Below are 16,640 nucleotides of genomic sequence, written 5' to 3'. Positions count from 1 at the left end.
AGGGAGGGAGGGAGGCAGGGAGGAGGGCAGGCAGGGAGGGCAGGCAGGCAGGCAGGGTCCTGTGGTAAGACAGTCTGCCATCTGTGCAGGTATTCTGCTCTGCTCCACACCCCTCCACCCCTGAGCTACCTCTCTCTCTCTGCAGAGGTGTGTGTGTGTGTCCTCTCTCAGTCATAGCTGTCGTTGAGACTGTCTTGCACCCCTTGTCTTACTCTTAAACTTCCTCCAGACCTCTCTCTCTCGCACACACACACACACACACACACACACACACACACACACACACACACACACACACACACACACACACACACACACACACACACACACACACACACACACATACACACACACACACACACACACCTGTTGGACACCCATTCCCCATCTGTCCATCACAGAGCTACCCATGGCCTTGGCATGCACAGCCTGTTCCCTGCCAAAGGATACGCCAGAGTGTGTGTGTGTACTTTTGTGAGCGAGTGTGTTCGAGATTATGGAGAAAGAGAGAGAAAGAGGGAGAGCGAGGCAGAGAGAGAGAAAGAGAGAGAGGCAGAGAGCGAGAAGAGAGAGAGAGGTAGTGTGGTGCCGGCAGTGGATGACATTGTGAGCCAACAGGCAGAGGTCACACTCACTGGGCTCAGACCCAAACTATATTATCGACTGGGGAGTTGGCAGCCTGCTCTTCTGTGTTGCTGCTGCTGCCCACACACACGCACACACACACTGCTGCCATACTAAACCCTCTTTCCACCCTGAATTTAACAAATGCAGCTCGCTTGAAATATTGATTTTTACACAATATATTCAAATTGGTGGCTAGTAATAAAAACGTTTCATTCCCATAGAAAATGTGTGCTTGTTGGAATTGGTTCCCATCATTTTAGACATTTTTAGAATGTCTGTTTACCCCCTCAAATCATTGCAATAAATGTGTAAAATAACAGGTTTTTATATTTGCGATTGAAAATATGTCATAGTAATGAATAGCTGTAAAATAATTGAGCCTTCTTTGACACAGTGTCATGGTGTATTCAATCATACTGATATGGCTATGTGGTCATATACTTCTTTCATACGCTAGAACCATACACTCTTAGAAAAAAGGGTTCCAAAAGGCTTCTTCAGCTGTCCCCGTAGGAGAACCCTTTTTGGTTCCAGGTAAAACCTTTTTGGTTCCAGGTAGAAGAATCCTTTGGGGTTCCATGTAGAACCCTGTGTGGAAAGGGTTTTACATGGAACCCAAAAGGGTTCTACCTGGAACCAAATGGGTTCTACCTGGAATCAAAAAGGGTTCTCCTGTGGGGACAGCCGAATAACCCTTTTAGGTTCTAGATAGCACCTTTTCTTTGTCGATAATGTTCAAATAGCTTAAATCTAAGGATATTTTCTTGGTGCAAAATTGATTAAATAATAGCCATTGGAATTCAATCTTGAGCATTGTGTTGTCCTTTTACCATTCCTCCTTATAAAGCGAGAGAATATTCTTCCTATTTTGCTGAAATTATTTTGCAGCAAGTCATGCTTCATCACAGCAGCAAGGTTAGACTTGACCCACTTTACAGCATCACGTTCACCGTCTCACAGAAAACCATGTTACCATGGCTCAGTCAGATAGAATAGAAGCCATTTTGCCACACATTGATGTAGGACATAGTGTTACATTAATCTAGAACACATTGTTACATTGATGTAGGACATACTGTTACATTAATCTAGAACACATTGTTACATTGATATATGACATACTGTTACATTGCTATAGGACATACTGTTACAATAATATAGAACACATTATTACATTGATGTAGGACATACTGTTACATTAATCTAGAACACATTGTTACATTGATATAGTCCTTACTGTTATATTGATATAGGACAAACTGTTACATTGATATAGGACATACTGTTACATTGACATAGGACATACTGTTACATTAACATAGGACTGTTACAGTTAAGGCACTTCTGCCATGCTTAGAAGCAAGAAGGACAATAATATGATGTGGCATTCACACGATCAGGAAAGATATTTGTTTTATTTTTATTCACATGATATTTCACATAGTCTGCCTCTCTGAAATGTGTTTAGCTTTATGGTGCATATATCACTGAAATCCTACCTAGTGAATGATTGCAGTGTGTTTATACAGAACAGTAAATACTGGACCAGTATTTCCTGGAGTGATAATGAAGGGGACATCTCAAGCACATGCTGATCATCGCTAGTTATTTACCTCCCGTTATGGAGCAGGGGGGTCACCAGATCTGACAGGAACACTTTATGATTTTACCCCTGGTGAGAACTTCTGCAGCACACACCATTGGCTCCATGGCCACACCAGGGCTCCCAAATACATTCAGGCTGGGGGGAAGGGTTGGAGAGAGAGAGGAGGAGAGAGGGGGGTGGAGAGAGAGAGGAGAGAGGGGGGATGGAGGGGGGTGGAGAGAGAGAGGAGAGAGGGGGTGGAGAGAGAGAGGCGGAGAGAGTCAGAAATCAGCTCAACGTAATTGAAGAATCCATAGACTCTGACCACTTCTGGGAAAATTGGAAAAAAACTAAGCAAACAACAACACGAACAGCTATCTATCCAAAACGGAGATGTATGGGTAAACCACTTCTCCAATCTTTTTGGCCCTATAACAAAGAACAAACAGCAAAAAAATATACATGATCAAATGTAAATCTTAGAATCAACTATTAAAGACTACCAGAACCCATTGGATTCTCTAATTACATTGAATGAACTACAGGACAAAATACAAACCCTCCAACCCAAAAAGGCCTGTGGTGTTGATGGTATCCTCAATTAAATGATAAAATATACAGACCACTAATTCCAATTGGCTATACTTAAACTCTTTAACATCACCCTTAGCTCTGGCATCTTCCCCAATATTTAGAACCAAGGACTGATCACCCCAATCCACAAAAGCGGAGTCAAATTTGACCCCAATAACTATCGTGGGATATGCGTCAACAGCAACCTTGGGAAAATCCTCTGCATTATCATGGTGTTTGCCAGGACAACAACCTCTCCCTCAACGTGACCAAGACAAAGGAGATGATTGTGGACTACAGGAAAAAAAAGAGGACTGAGCACGCCCCCATTCTCATCGACGGGGCTGTAGTGGAACAGGTTGAGAGCTTCAAGTTCCTTGGTGTCCACATCACCAACGAACTATCATGGTCCAAACACACCAAGACAGTCGTGAAGAGGGCACGACAAAGCCTATTCCCCCTCAGGAGACTAAAAAGATTTGGCATGGGTCCTCAGATCCTCAAAAAAATTCTACAGCTGCACCATCGAGAGCATCCTGACTGGTTGCATCACCGCCTGGTATGGCAACTGCTTGGCCTCTGACCGCAAGGCACTACAGAGGGTAGTGCGTACGGCCCAGTACATCACTGGGGCAAAGCTTCCTGCCATCCAGGACCTCTATACCAGGCGGTGTCAGAGGAAGGCCCTCAAAATTGTCAAAGACTCCAGCCACCCTAGTCATAGACTGTTCTCTCTGCTACCGCACGGCAAGCGGTACCGGAGTGCCAAGTCTAGGTCCAAAAGACTTCTCAACAGCTTCTACCCCCAAGCCATAAGACTCCTGAACAGCTAATCATGGCTACCCGGACTATTTGCACTGCCCCCCCACCCCATCCTTTTTACGCTGCTGCTACTCTGTTAAGTATTTATGCATAGTCACTTTAACTCTACCCACATGTACATATTACCTCAACTACCTCAACTAGCCGGTGCCCCCGCACATTGACTCTGCAACGGTACCCCCCTGTATATATAGCCTCCCTACTGTCACTTTATTTTACTTCTGCTCTTTTTTTCTCAACACTTTTTGTTGTTGTTGTTTTATTCTTACTTTTTTGTTTAAAATAAATGCACTGTTGGTTAAGGGCTGTAAGTAAGCATTTCACTGTAATGTCTGCACCTGTTGTATTCGGCGCATGTGACCAATACAATTTGATTTGATTTGATTTGATTTGATTAACAGCAGACTAGTTCATTTCCTCAGTGAAAACAATGTACTGAGCAAATGTCAAATTGGCTTTTTACCAATACGACAGACCAGGTATTCACCCTGCATACCCTAATTTACAAACAAACAAACCAAAACAAAGGCAAAGTCTTCTCATGCTTTGTTGATTTCAGAAAAGCTTTTGACTCAATTTGGCATGAGGGTCTGTTATACAAATTGATGGAAAGTGGGGTTGGGGGAAAAACATACAACATTATAAAATCCATGTACACAAATAACAAGTGTGCGGTTAAAATTGGCAAAAAACACACACATTTCTTTCCACAGGGCCGTGGGGTGAGACAGGGATGCAGTTTAAGCCCCACCCTCTTCAGCATACATATCAACGAATTGGCGAGGGCACTAGAACAGTCTGCAGCACCCGGCCTCACCCTACTAGAATCTGAAATCAAATGTCTACTGTTTGCTGATGATCTGGTGCTTCTGTCATCAACCAAGGAGGGCCTACAGCAGCACCTAGATCTTCTGCACAGATTCTGTCAGACCTGGGCCCTGACAGTAAATCTCAGTAAGACAAAAATAATGGTGTTCCAAAAAAGGTTAATTTGTCCGGACCACAAATACAAATTCCATCTAGACACCGTTGCCCTAGAGCACACAAAAAACTAGACATACTAAACATCAGCGCCACAGGTAACTTCCACAAAGCTGTGAACGATCTGAGAGACAAGGCAAGAAGGGCCTTCTATGCCATCAAAAAGAACATGAAATTTGACATACCAATTAGGATCTGGCTAAAAATACTTGAATCAGTTATAGAACCGATTGTATAACGAAAAACACAAAATAATGCATGCAGAGCAGAATTAGGCCGATACCCGCTAATTATCAAAATCCAGAAAAGAGCCGTTAAATTCTATAACCTCTTAAAAGGAAGTGATTCCCAAACCTTCCATAACAAAGCCATCACCTACAGAGAGATGAACTTGGAGAAGAGTCCCCTAAGTAAGCTGGTCCTTGGTCTCTGTTCACAAACACAAACAGACCCCACAAAGCCCCAGGACAACAACAACAACACAATTCAACCCAACCAAATCATGAGAAAACAAAAATTATTTGACTGAGAATTACTTGACACATTGGAAAGAATTAACAAAAAAACAAAGCAAACTAGAATGCTATTTAGCCCTAAACAGAGAGTACACAGTGGCAGAATACCTGACCACTGTGACTGACCCAAACTTAAGGAAAGCTTTGACTATGTACAGACTCAGTGAGCATAGCCTTGCTATTGAGAAAGGCCACCGTAGGCAGACCTGGCTCTCAAGAGAAGACAGGCTATGTGCACACTGCCCACAAAATGAGTTGGAAACTGAGCTGCACTTCCTAATCTCCTGCCAAAGGTATGACCATATTAGAGACACATATTTCCCTCAGATTACAGAGATCCACAAAGAATTCGAAAACAAACCCAATTTTGATAAACTCCCTTATCTATTGGGTGAAAAACCACAGTGTGCCATCACAGCAGCAAGATTTGTGGCCTGTTGCCACAAGAAAAGGGCAACCAGCGAAGAACAAACACCATTGTAAATACAACCCCATTATGTTTTTTTTATTTTCCCATTTGTACTTGTATGCGCTCACTAACTGTAAGTCGCTCTGGATAAGAGCGTCTGCTAAATGACTAAAATGTAAATGTAAATGAACTTTAACTATTTGCACAATGTTACAACACTGTATATATACATAATATTACATTTGAAATGTCTTTATTCTTTTGGAACTTCTGAGTGTAGTGTTTACTGTTAATATTTATTGTTTATTTCACTTTTGTTTACTATCTACTTCACTTGCTTTGGCAATGTTAGCATACGTTTCCCATGCCAATAAAGCCCTTAAATTGAAATTGAAATTGAAATTGAGAGGGGGGTGGAGAGAGAGGAGGAGAGAGGGGGGGGTGGAGAGAGAGGGGAGGAGAGAGGGGGTGGAGAGAGAGAGAAGGAGAGAGGGGGGATGGGGGGGTGGAAAGAGAGAGGAGGAGAGAGGGGGGTGGAGAGAGAGAGGAGGAGAGAGGGGGTGGAGAGAGAGGGGAGGAGAGAGGGGGTGGAGAGAGAGAGGAGGAGAGAGGGGTGGATAGAGAGAGGAGGAGAGAGGGGGGGATGGAGGGGGGATGGAGAGAGAGAGGAGGAGAGAGGGGGTGGAGAGAGAGAGGAGGAGAGAGGGGGTGGATAGAGAGAGGAGGAGAGAGGGGGTGGAGAGAGAGAGGAGAGAGGGGGTGGAGAGGGAAGGGGTGGTGAGAGGGATGAGGAGAGAGGGGGGGTGGAGAGGGGGGGGGGGAGAGGGAGGGGTGGAGAGATGGCTGAGGGGGGTTAGCTGCTGGGTCTTTTTTCTGTCATTATCCTCGGTCGCTGTCTCACTCAGACCCATCTGATGAAAGTCAAGCAGTACCCTAGCCCTGGTTATGTGACGACTGGAACTCATCAACTTAACTCCGTTAATCCTGAATCGAGGGTTACATTTAAATGAATATCCCTCTCTGTGTGTGTAGGGGAGGGATCTGGTGGGGGGATGGGAGGCTGTATGCTGATGTGTGGGGGATGAGGAGACAGTCTGATGAAGAGGATGGGGGCAGGGACGACGTACATACCAAAACATAGAGAGAGGGAGAGAAGAAATGCCAGCACAGCATTTTCAAAAACTCCATCCAAGGCATATAGATGGTATTGCTTTGGTGTGTAATTGTGATTGTAGTATAATAAAAATATTCAGGCGAATAGATGGTGCATGCCATATGTGTCTGCATGTATATGCGAGGCATGCTGTGTGTAGACATGTTTATGTGTCATTCTAGTCTATATGTGATGTATGGTGTGTTCTATTCTATATGTGATGTATGGTGTGTTCTATTCTATATGTGATGTATGGTGTGTTCTATTCTATATGTGATGTATGGTGTGTTCTATTCTATATGTGATGTATGGTGTGTTCTATTCTATATGTGATGTATGGTGTGTTCTATTCTATATGTGATGTATGGTGTGTTCTATTCTATATGTGATGTATGGTGTGTTCTAGCCTATTCCCCCTCAGGAGACTGAAAATATTTGGCATGGGTCCTCAGATCCTCAAAAAATTCTACAGCTGCACCATCGAGAGCATCCTGACTGGTTGCATCACCGCCTGGTATGGCAACTGCTTGGCCTCCGACCGCAAGGCACTACAGAGGGTAGTGCGTACGGCCCAGTACATCACTGGGGCCAAGCTTCCTGCCATCCAGGACCTCTATACCAGGCGATGTCAGAGGAAGGCCCTCAAAATTGTCAAAGACTCCAGCCACCCTAGTCATAGACTGTTCTCTCTGCTACCGCACGGCAAGCGGTACCGGAGTGCCAAGTCTAGGTCCAAAAGACTTCTCAACAGCTTCTACCCCCAAGCCATAAGACTCCTGAACAGCTAATCATGGCTAAACGGACTATTTGCACTGCCCCCCCACCCCATCCTTTTTACGCTGCTGCTACTCTGTTAATTATTTATGCATAGTCACTTTAACTCTACCCACATGTACATATTACCTCAACTACCTCAACTAGCCGGTGCCCCCGGACATTGACTCTGCAACGGTACCCCCCTGTATATATAGCCTCCCTACTGTTATTTTATTTTACTTCTGCTCTTTTTTTCTCAACACTTTTTTTGTTGTTGTTTTATTTTTACTTTTTTTGTAAAAAATAAATGCACTGTTGGTTAAGGGCTGTGAGTAAGCATTTCACTGTAATGTCTGCACCTGTTGTATTCGGCGCATGTGACCAATAAAATTTGATTTGATTTGATTTTGATATGTGATGTATGGTGTGTTCTATTCTATATGTGATGTATAGTGTGTTCTATTCTATATGTGATGTATGGTGTGTTCTATTCTATATGTGATGTATGGTGTGTTCTATTCTATATGTGATGTATGGTGTGTTCTATTCTATATGTGATGTATAGTGTGTTCTATTCTATATGTGATGTATAGTGTGTTCTATTCTATATGTGATGTATGGTGTGTTCTATTCTATATGTGATGTATGGTGTGTTCTATTCTATATGTGATGTATGGTGTGTTCTATTCTATATGTGATGTATAGTGTGTTCTATTCTATATGTGATGTATGGTGTGTTCTATTCTATATGTGATGTATGGTGTGTTCTATTCTATATGTGATGTATAGTGTGTTCTATTCTATATGTGATGTATGGTGTGTTCTATTCGATATGTGATGTATAGTGTGTTCTATTCTATATGTGATGTATGGTGTGTTCTATTCTATATGTGATGTATGGTGTGTTCTATTCTATATGTGATGTATGGTGTGTTCTATTCGATATGTGATGTATGGTGTGTTCTATTCTATCTGTGATGTATAGTGTGTTCTATTCTATATGTGATGTATGGTGTGTTCTATTCTATATGTGATGTATAGTGTGTTCTATTCTATATGTGATGTATGGTGTGTTCTATTCTATATGTGATGTATGGTGTGTTCTATTCTATATGTGATGTATGCTGTGTTCTATTCTATATGTGATGTATGGTGTGTTCTATTCTATATGTGATGTATGGTGTGTTCTATTCTATATGTGATGTATGGTGTGTATGGTGTGTTCTATTCTATATGTGATGTATAGTGTGTTCTATTCTATATGTGATGTATAGTGTGTTCTATTCTATATGTGATGTATGGTGTGTTCTATTCTATATGTGATGTATGGTGTGTTCTATTCTATATGTGATGTATAGTGTGTTCTATTCTATATGTGATGTATGGTGTGTTCTATTCTATATGTGATGTATGGTGTGTTCTATTCTATATGTGATGTATAGTGTGTTCTATTCTATATGTGATGTATGGTGTGTTCTATTCTATATGTGATGTATGGTGTGTTCTATTCTACATGTGATGTATGGTGTGTTCTAGTCTATATGTGATGTACGGTGTGCACAAGACTGGTGAGTAATAGTATGTGCTGTATGTGGGCGTGTGTGTGTGCGTTTGTGCGCCCCAGGTTTGTGTGTATGCTTGCACGTGTGCTATATTTCACTCTCACACACCCTATAAAGCTGCATATTAATCAGGTTTCAGGGCACCTTTATAGGGTCAAACCACACGTTGTGATTTTCCGACTCTCTCCCTTTCATCTCTCTCTCTCTCTCTCTCTCTCTCTCTCTCTCTCTCTCTCTCTCTCTCTCTCTCTCTCTCTCTCTCTCTCTCTCTCTCCCCCCTTGCACTCTCCTATCTGACATTCCTTGACATTCGGCGGAGGGTCTGAGGTAGAATGCTCTTCCCTGCGTCATCGTCGCCATAGTAAATCTTACGCCATATGGCGGCCGGTCACACTCGGTGGTTCAAATGGAGAATGACAGGCAGAGCAGAGCACCGGTGTGATGCATTATTGGACATCCGTTTATGAAATGAGAAGGTCTGGTATTTGCTGTTATTGGATTTTCTATAGAAGGTGGATTCCTATTTCAGTGGGATTACTTTGTAATTTGTTTTAAAATTTGTTGTGTTATCTAAAATTCTCAGTAATATGTGATAACATTTTCAAAGCATTTAATTAAGCAATATCCATTATTATTTTGGAAACTCAATGCATTACAGTAAATTACATTTTAGTAAGGTAATTCAAATGTTTTCTAGGCGGTATTTATCTTTAAGGGAACGAAAATGTATCTTAAAATTAGTTGTTGTATTTTTCACATTTGTGTCGCAATTCCTATTGTATTGAGAATTGGTTTAAATTAAATGTAATTCCTTTCTGTACCATTAAGATCTAAATGGAAGAGCAGTAGCAGGAATTTAGTCATTGTTATTGTATAACATCTACCCAAGATTGAATTTAGAAGACAGCATTACGAGAACGAGCAAGTTCAATTGTTCCATCACACTCTCTTACCCACAATATTATGACACTGTGTCTGGAAGTCTTTACTTTTTTTTTTTTTATTGTATTGGAATAATTCACACAGTAGCCTACAAAAAATCTTGCTCTAAAAAAAACCCACATGTTGTATGTACAGACGTAGGATCTTAATTTACCCAGTTCCAACATCTAGTGGAAAGCCTTCCCAGAAGAGTGAAGGCTGTTATAGCAGTAAAGGGGGGACCAACTCCATATTAATGCCCATGATTTTGGAATGAGATGTCGACGAGCAGGTGCACATACTTTTGCCATGTAGTATTTCAGTCAAGCCATCATTTCAAACTGCTGATGTGGTACAAGAAAAAATATCCCTTGTTAATGTGTCAGTGATTTCTATGCGATGAAAGACAGAAACTGCAGTAGTACAAAATTTTCACAGGAAATGTGAATTAATATGTGGATTATAATTTTTTGAATTTTTCGTTAGGGCATATCAAGTCTGACCTTTTAAAGTGGAAATTACAAACTTTAGAAGCCTTTTTAAACCTTGAATAAACTACAAATTTGCAACAAAAGAGGGATCAAATTAAGATCCTACATCTCAGAAAATATACTGTATACTGTATACAAAAGTATGTGGACACCCATTCAAATTAGTGGATTCGGCTATTTCAGCCACACTGACAGGTGTATACAATCAGTTAGTCAAATTTCTGCCCTGCTAGAGCTGCCCCGTCAACTGTAAATGCTGTTATTGTGAAGTAGAAACGTCTAGGAGTAACAACGGCTCAGTGGTAGGCCACACAAGCTCACAGAATGGGACCGCCGAGTGGTGAAGTGCGTAGCGCGTAACAACCGTTTGTCCTCGGTTGCAACACTCACTACCGAGTTCCAAACTGCCTCTAGAAGCAATGTCAGCACAATAACTGTTCGTCGGGAGCTTCATGAAATGGGTTTCCATGGCCGAACAGCCACATACAAGCCTAAGATCACCATGCGCAATACCAAGTGTCGGCTGGAGTGGTGTAAAGCCTGCTGCCATTGGACTCTGGAGCAGTGGAAATGCGTTCTCTGGAGTGATGAATCACGCTTCACCATCTGGCAGTCCGACGGACAAATCTGGGTTTGGCGGATGCCAGGAGAATGCTACCGGCCCCAATTTATAGTGCCAACTGTAAAGTTTGGTGTAGAATGAATAATGGTCCGGGGCAGTTTTTCATGGTTCGGGCTAGGCCCCTTAGTTCCAGTGAAGGGAAATCTTAACGCTACAGCATACAATTAAATTCTAGACGATTCTGTGTTTCCAACATTGTGGCAACAGTTTGGGGAGGGCCCTTTCCTGTTTCAGCATGACAATGCCCCCGTGCACGAAGCAAGGTCCATACAGAAATGGTTTGTCGAGATCGGTGTGGAAGAACTTGACTGGCCTGCACAGAGCCCTGACCTCAACCCCATCGCACACCTTTGGGATGAATTGGAACTCCGACTGCGAGCCAGGCCTAATCGCCCAACATCAGTGCCCAACCTCACTATTGCTCTTGTGGCTGAATGGAAGCAAGTCCCTGCAGCTATGTTCCAACATCTAGTGGAAAGCCTTCCCAGAAGAGTGAAGGCTGTTATAGCAGTAAAGGGGGGACCAACTCCATATTAATGCCCATGATTTTGGAATGAGATGTTCGACGAGCAGGTGTCCACATACTTTTGCCATGTAGTGTATTTTCAGTCAAGCCATCATTTCAAACTGCTGATGTGGTACAAGAAAAAATATCCCTTGTTAATGTGTCAGTGATTTCTATGCGATGAAAGACAGAAACTGCAGTAGTACAAAATTGTAGTCAGTCTATTATCTCTAGGGCAAAACTGGCACAATATTGAATATCATCTCATGTGTACTATAACTATGAATGTCTCCTCACTGTGTACTTCTCTCTGCATACATTGGAGATATTGTATTAATTATTTTCTTATATTACTACAGTATACATTGTGCACCTGCCACATAGAGTTTGATTGTGCTTCTCTGTGCCCAGTGGTGTAAAGTACTTAAGTATAAATACTTCAAAGTACTAATTAAGTAGTTTTGGGGGGTATCTTTACTTTACTGTTTTACTTTTACTTTTACCCCACTACATTCCTATAGAAAATATCTACTTTTTACTCCCATACATTTTCCCTGACACCAAAAAGTACTCGTTACATTTTGAATGCTCAGGCAGGACAGCAATGTGGTCATATTCACACACCTATCAATATAACGCATTGTCATCCCTACTGCCTCTGATCTGACGGACTCACTAAACACAAATACTGCATTTGTAAATAATGTCTGAGTGTTGGAGTGTGCCCCTGTCTGTCTGTAAATAAAAAAAATTAAAAAAATTGTGCCGTCTGGTTTGCTTATAAGGAATTTGATGTATACCATTTACTTTAACTTTTAACTTTTACTCAAGTATGACAATGTAGTACTTTTTTCCACCACTGTACTGAAGTATATTTAACACCAGATACTTTTAGACGTTTACTCAAGTAGTACTTTACTAGGTGACTTTTACTTTTGCTTGAGTCATTTTCTATAAAGGTATCTTTACTTTTACTCAAGTATGACAATTGAGTACTTTTTCCACCACTGTCAGTGCACATGTGTACTATACCATATTTTACCATTAGTATCTCCACAAAATAACTAATTGCATAATGTCAGTCTCTGGCCTGTATCATTATGCTAACAAACGGTCAGTCTGTAAAGTGAACTTCTTCAGTGTAACTGCGAACATTCATTAATAATGTTGGCTATTGCTACCTGCTGCAGCTGAAGCTAAGGGAAGCTAGGCTACGTGGTTCCTCTGCAGAGCTGCAGACAGACTCCGTGTCCTGCCTGGGCTGTGAATAGCATTCCCAGGATGTTGCTGTGGTGTAAATGAGACTAGCGTTCTTATCCTGCTAGCCTCTAGTCTAATTCCATCTGTAAAGGACTAAGAGAACTACAGCTGTGGATCTTCCTACTGTAGCACCTTCATTGGGGGTGACGGGCTCATAGTAATGGCTGGAATGGAATTTATGGAATGATAACGAACACATCCAACACATGGTTTCCATTTTTGATATCATTCCATTCACTCCATTTCAGCCATTATTATGAGCCGCTGTCCCCTTACCAGCCTCCTGTGCTTCCTACTGTAGCTTTGCCTTGCCTGGTCTTAGTCTTAACACCTTCCTTAACTCTTCCCGTAACAAGTCCCTTAACACTCGTCCCTTAACGTGGCTTTAACCCGGCCTATGCTGTCCTGTCCTGCCCATCTGTCCAGGCTCAGCTAATGTCCTCCCAGACTTTACAGACAGATACAATGCAATAGCTAAATATTACAGATCTATTGCAGTTCTCAAATACTATAATCTTCAACACTAAAATTGTATGTGTGTGTTAGCGCACTCCTGTAATGGGTGCCAGTACCATCCTCTTCCTCATCCCCCTCTTCCTCTCCTCCTACTCCTCCCCTTCGGTGGATCAACCCTGTACATACATGCAGCACAGCGCAGGGTACACATAAACACTCTGGTTGCTATTTCAAGGAAAGTGCAACCTTTGCCTTGGGCCTTAATTATGTTCAATTTGCCAAGCCGGGCCTGAAACCATCAGAGAGAGGGTGGGGTTGGAAAAGCTCTCTGACCTATTTATCAATGCAGCCTTCCCTTCTCTGACAGAGAGAAAAAGAGGGAGAAAAAAAGGTAGAGAGAGTGAGCATTACGATACTCAGATCAACAGAAAAAGCCTGCAGCATCGCAAAGAATGTTGTGCGTCCATATCAAGAAACGTTCAAGACGATTCCATATGGTGTGTTATGTGTATAATGTATCAGGCAGAGACAGCACGATAACTATCTAGTCCATTGCCTGAATGAGGTACATTTTAAAACCGCAGCGATATCAATTTAGTGTCTATTATTTGAATAGGACAATTCTGTGCGAGGCGAGTGTCTGTGTGCTTAGCATGTGTCTGTGGGCTTAGCATGTGTCTGTGTGCTTAGCATGTATATTTGTGCTTAGCGTGTCTTATCAGTGTGAGCAGGAGGCTGCGGTTATGCCCTGCTCTTCCTCTTCTCATCTCTGCTCCATCGTCTTCCTCAATACATTTGAAGCTTGCTCTGTAAACAGGCCTAAGTGAGCTAACATATCAGTTATTCTATTGAAATTTAAGGCCAGAGCAACAAAAGCATAGTGCACCCTCTGGGGAATAGGTTCTCATTTGAGCCATAGCTGGTGACATGGCATATCGTCCTGTTTCACCTGTGACCAGCAGATTTGCTGTTTTATCTCCTCAGACAGGCTGCGCTATCTCAATTGAGACTGGAGGAGAGAGCTTCTTCAAACTAAATTACTGGATGCAAACACTGAGGAGGCCATTGACCTTTCATTACAGCTGCTGATAAGGCCAACTCTCTCTCTTCTCTCCCTGTCTCTCTCTCTATCCCTCTCCCCCCCTCTCTCTCTCCCATCTCTCTCTTCGTATTGGCCTAAATGTCAACGCACTGTATCTGTTACAATTAAACTAAAGTGCTATTTTCCCATCCTCCTCTTTACGTGTCAATGCAGGGAGCAAACAAAGCCATCTCAGGTGTTCATAAAGCAAACACAGCCATCTAACACAGGTGATCTGAGAGCATACACAGCCATCTAACACAGGTGATCTGAGAGCATACACAGCCATCTAACACAGGTGATCTGAGAGCAAACACAGCCATCTAACACAGGTGATTTGAGAGCAAACACAGCCATCTAACACAGGTGATCTGAGAGCATACACAGCCATCTAACACAGGTGATCTGAGAGCAAACACAGCCATCTCAGGTGATCTGAGAGCAAACACAGCCATCTAACACAGGTGATCTGAGAGCAAACACAGCCATCTAACACAGGTGATTTGAGAGCAAACACAGCCATCTAACACAGGTGATCTGAGAGCATACACAGCCATCTAACACAGGTGATCTGAGAGCAAACACAGCCATCTAACACAGATGATCTGAGAGCAAACAAAGCCATCTAACACAGGTGATCTGAGAGAAAACACAGCCATCTAACACAGGTGATCTGAGAGCCAAACACAGCCATCTAACACAGGTGATCTGAGAGCATACACAGCCATCTAACACAGGTGATCTGAGAGCATACACAGCCATCTAACACAGGTGATCTGAGAGCAAACACAGCCATCTAACACAGGTGATCTGAGAGCAATCACAGCCATCTAACACAGGTGATCTGAGAGCCTACACAGCCATCTAAAACAGGTGATCTGAGAGCCTACACAGCCATCTAACACAGGTGATCTGAGAGCATACACAGCCATCTAAAACAGGTGATCTGAGAGCAAACACAGCCATCTAACACAGGTGATCTGCGAGCATACACAGCCATCTAACACAGATGATCTGAGAGCAAACAAAGCCATCTCAGGTGATCTGAGTGCAAACACAGCCATCTAACACAGGTGATCTGAGAGCAAACACAGCCATCTAACACAGGTGATCTGAGAGCATACACAGCCATCTAACACAGGTGATCTGAGAGCATACACAGCCATCTAACACAGGTGATCTGAGAGCAAACACAGCCATCTAACACAGGTGATCTGAGAGCCAAACACAGCCATCTAACACAGGTGATCTGAGAGCAACACAGGTGATCTGAGAGCATACACAGCCATCTAACACAGGTGATCTGAGAGCAAACAAAGCCATATCAGGTGATCTGTGAGCAAACACAGCCATCTAACACAGGTGATCTGAGAGCATACACAGCCATCTAACACAGGTGATCTGAGAGCATACACAACCATCTAACACAGGTGATCTGAGAGCATACACAACCATCTAACACAGGTGATCTGAGAGCAAACACAGCCATCTAACACAGGTGATCTGAGAGCATACACAGCCATCTAACACGGGTGATCTGAGAGCATACACAGCCATCTAACACAGGTGATCTGAGGATACATGTATGTGTGGGTGACTGTGAAATATGTTGCTTGTTTCTTCATTTTGTAAGGCATCTCTATAGTCTCAGTGTATTGTTGAGATGGATCTAAAGGCATTGTAAACTGCTTCTAGAGGTTGAATAATATTCTCTAGGAAAAATAAACAAATGTTAATAACCTCCTAATTATTTTCCCCAACAGCACATTCGGGGACTCTGAATACTCATATTTGATCAAAAAGTACAGCAATTATACATATTTGCATGTGTATTGTGTTATGTTTATTTGAGTACTGTAGCTTTACCATACAAAGGTGTTTCTCTTCAAGTACTTCAAAATACACATATCAATAAAAGCAAATATTGTTATGCATTGTGTTCTCAATCATAATATGTATATGTATTGAGGTCTTTTGTCATGGTACATTCTTCAAGTCATTTCGGAAAACACTATACAAAGTTGAGGGCCACGAGAGTATATATTAGTTTTTGTGACATTCATTGAAAGAATGTCCAACGTCCCTCCAATCTTTCCCTATAAAAGTAGAAGCCTCTCGAAACATTGACTCAATACAATGTGGCCATATTTGGGTTCCATTATGATTCGGGATGAAAACATTGTGCATTACTAATGCAATTTAACTTGCTGGGGCAATTGTGTGGAAGAAGATAGGTCAATTTCCTTGAGCAGTGAGCTAGGCTTTTAAACTGTCACCTCTCTCTCTCTCTCTCTCTCTCTCTCTCTCTCTCTCTCTCTCTC

The sequence above is a fragment of the Coregonus clupeaformis genome, chromosome 7 (assembly GCF_020615455.1).
Source record: "Coregonus clupeaformis isolate EN_2021a chromosome 7, ASM2061545v1, whole genome shotgun sequence".
Lineage (NCBI taxonomy): Eukaryota > Metazoa > Chordata > Actinopteri > Salmoniformes > Salmonidae > Coregonus > Coregonus clupeaformis.
The sequence above is the reverse complement of the archived record's forward strand: the minus strand, read 5'-3'. Positions refer to the sequence as shown.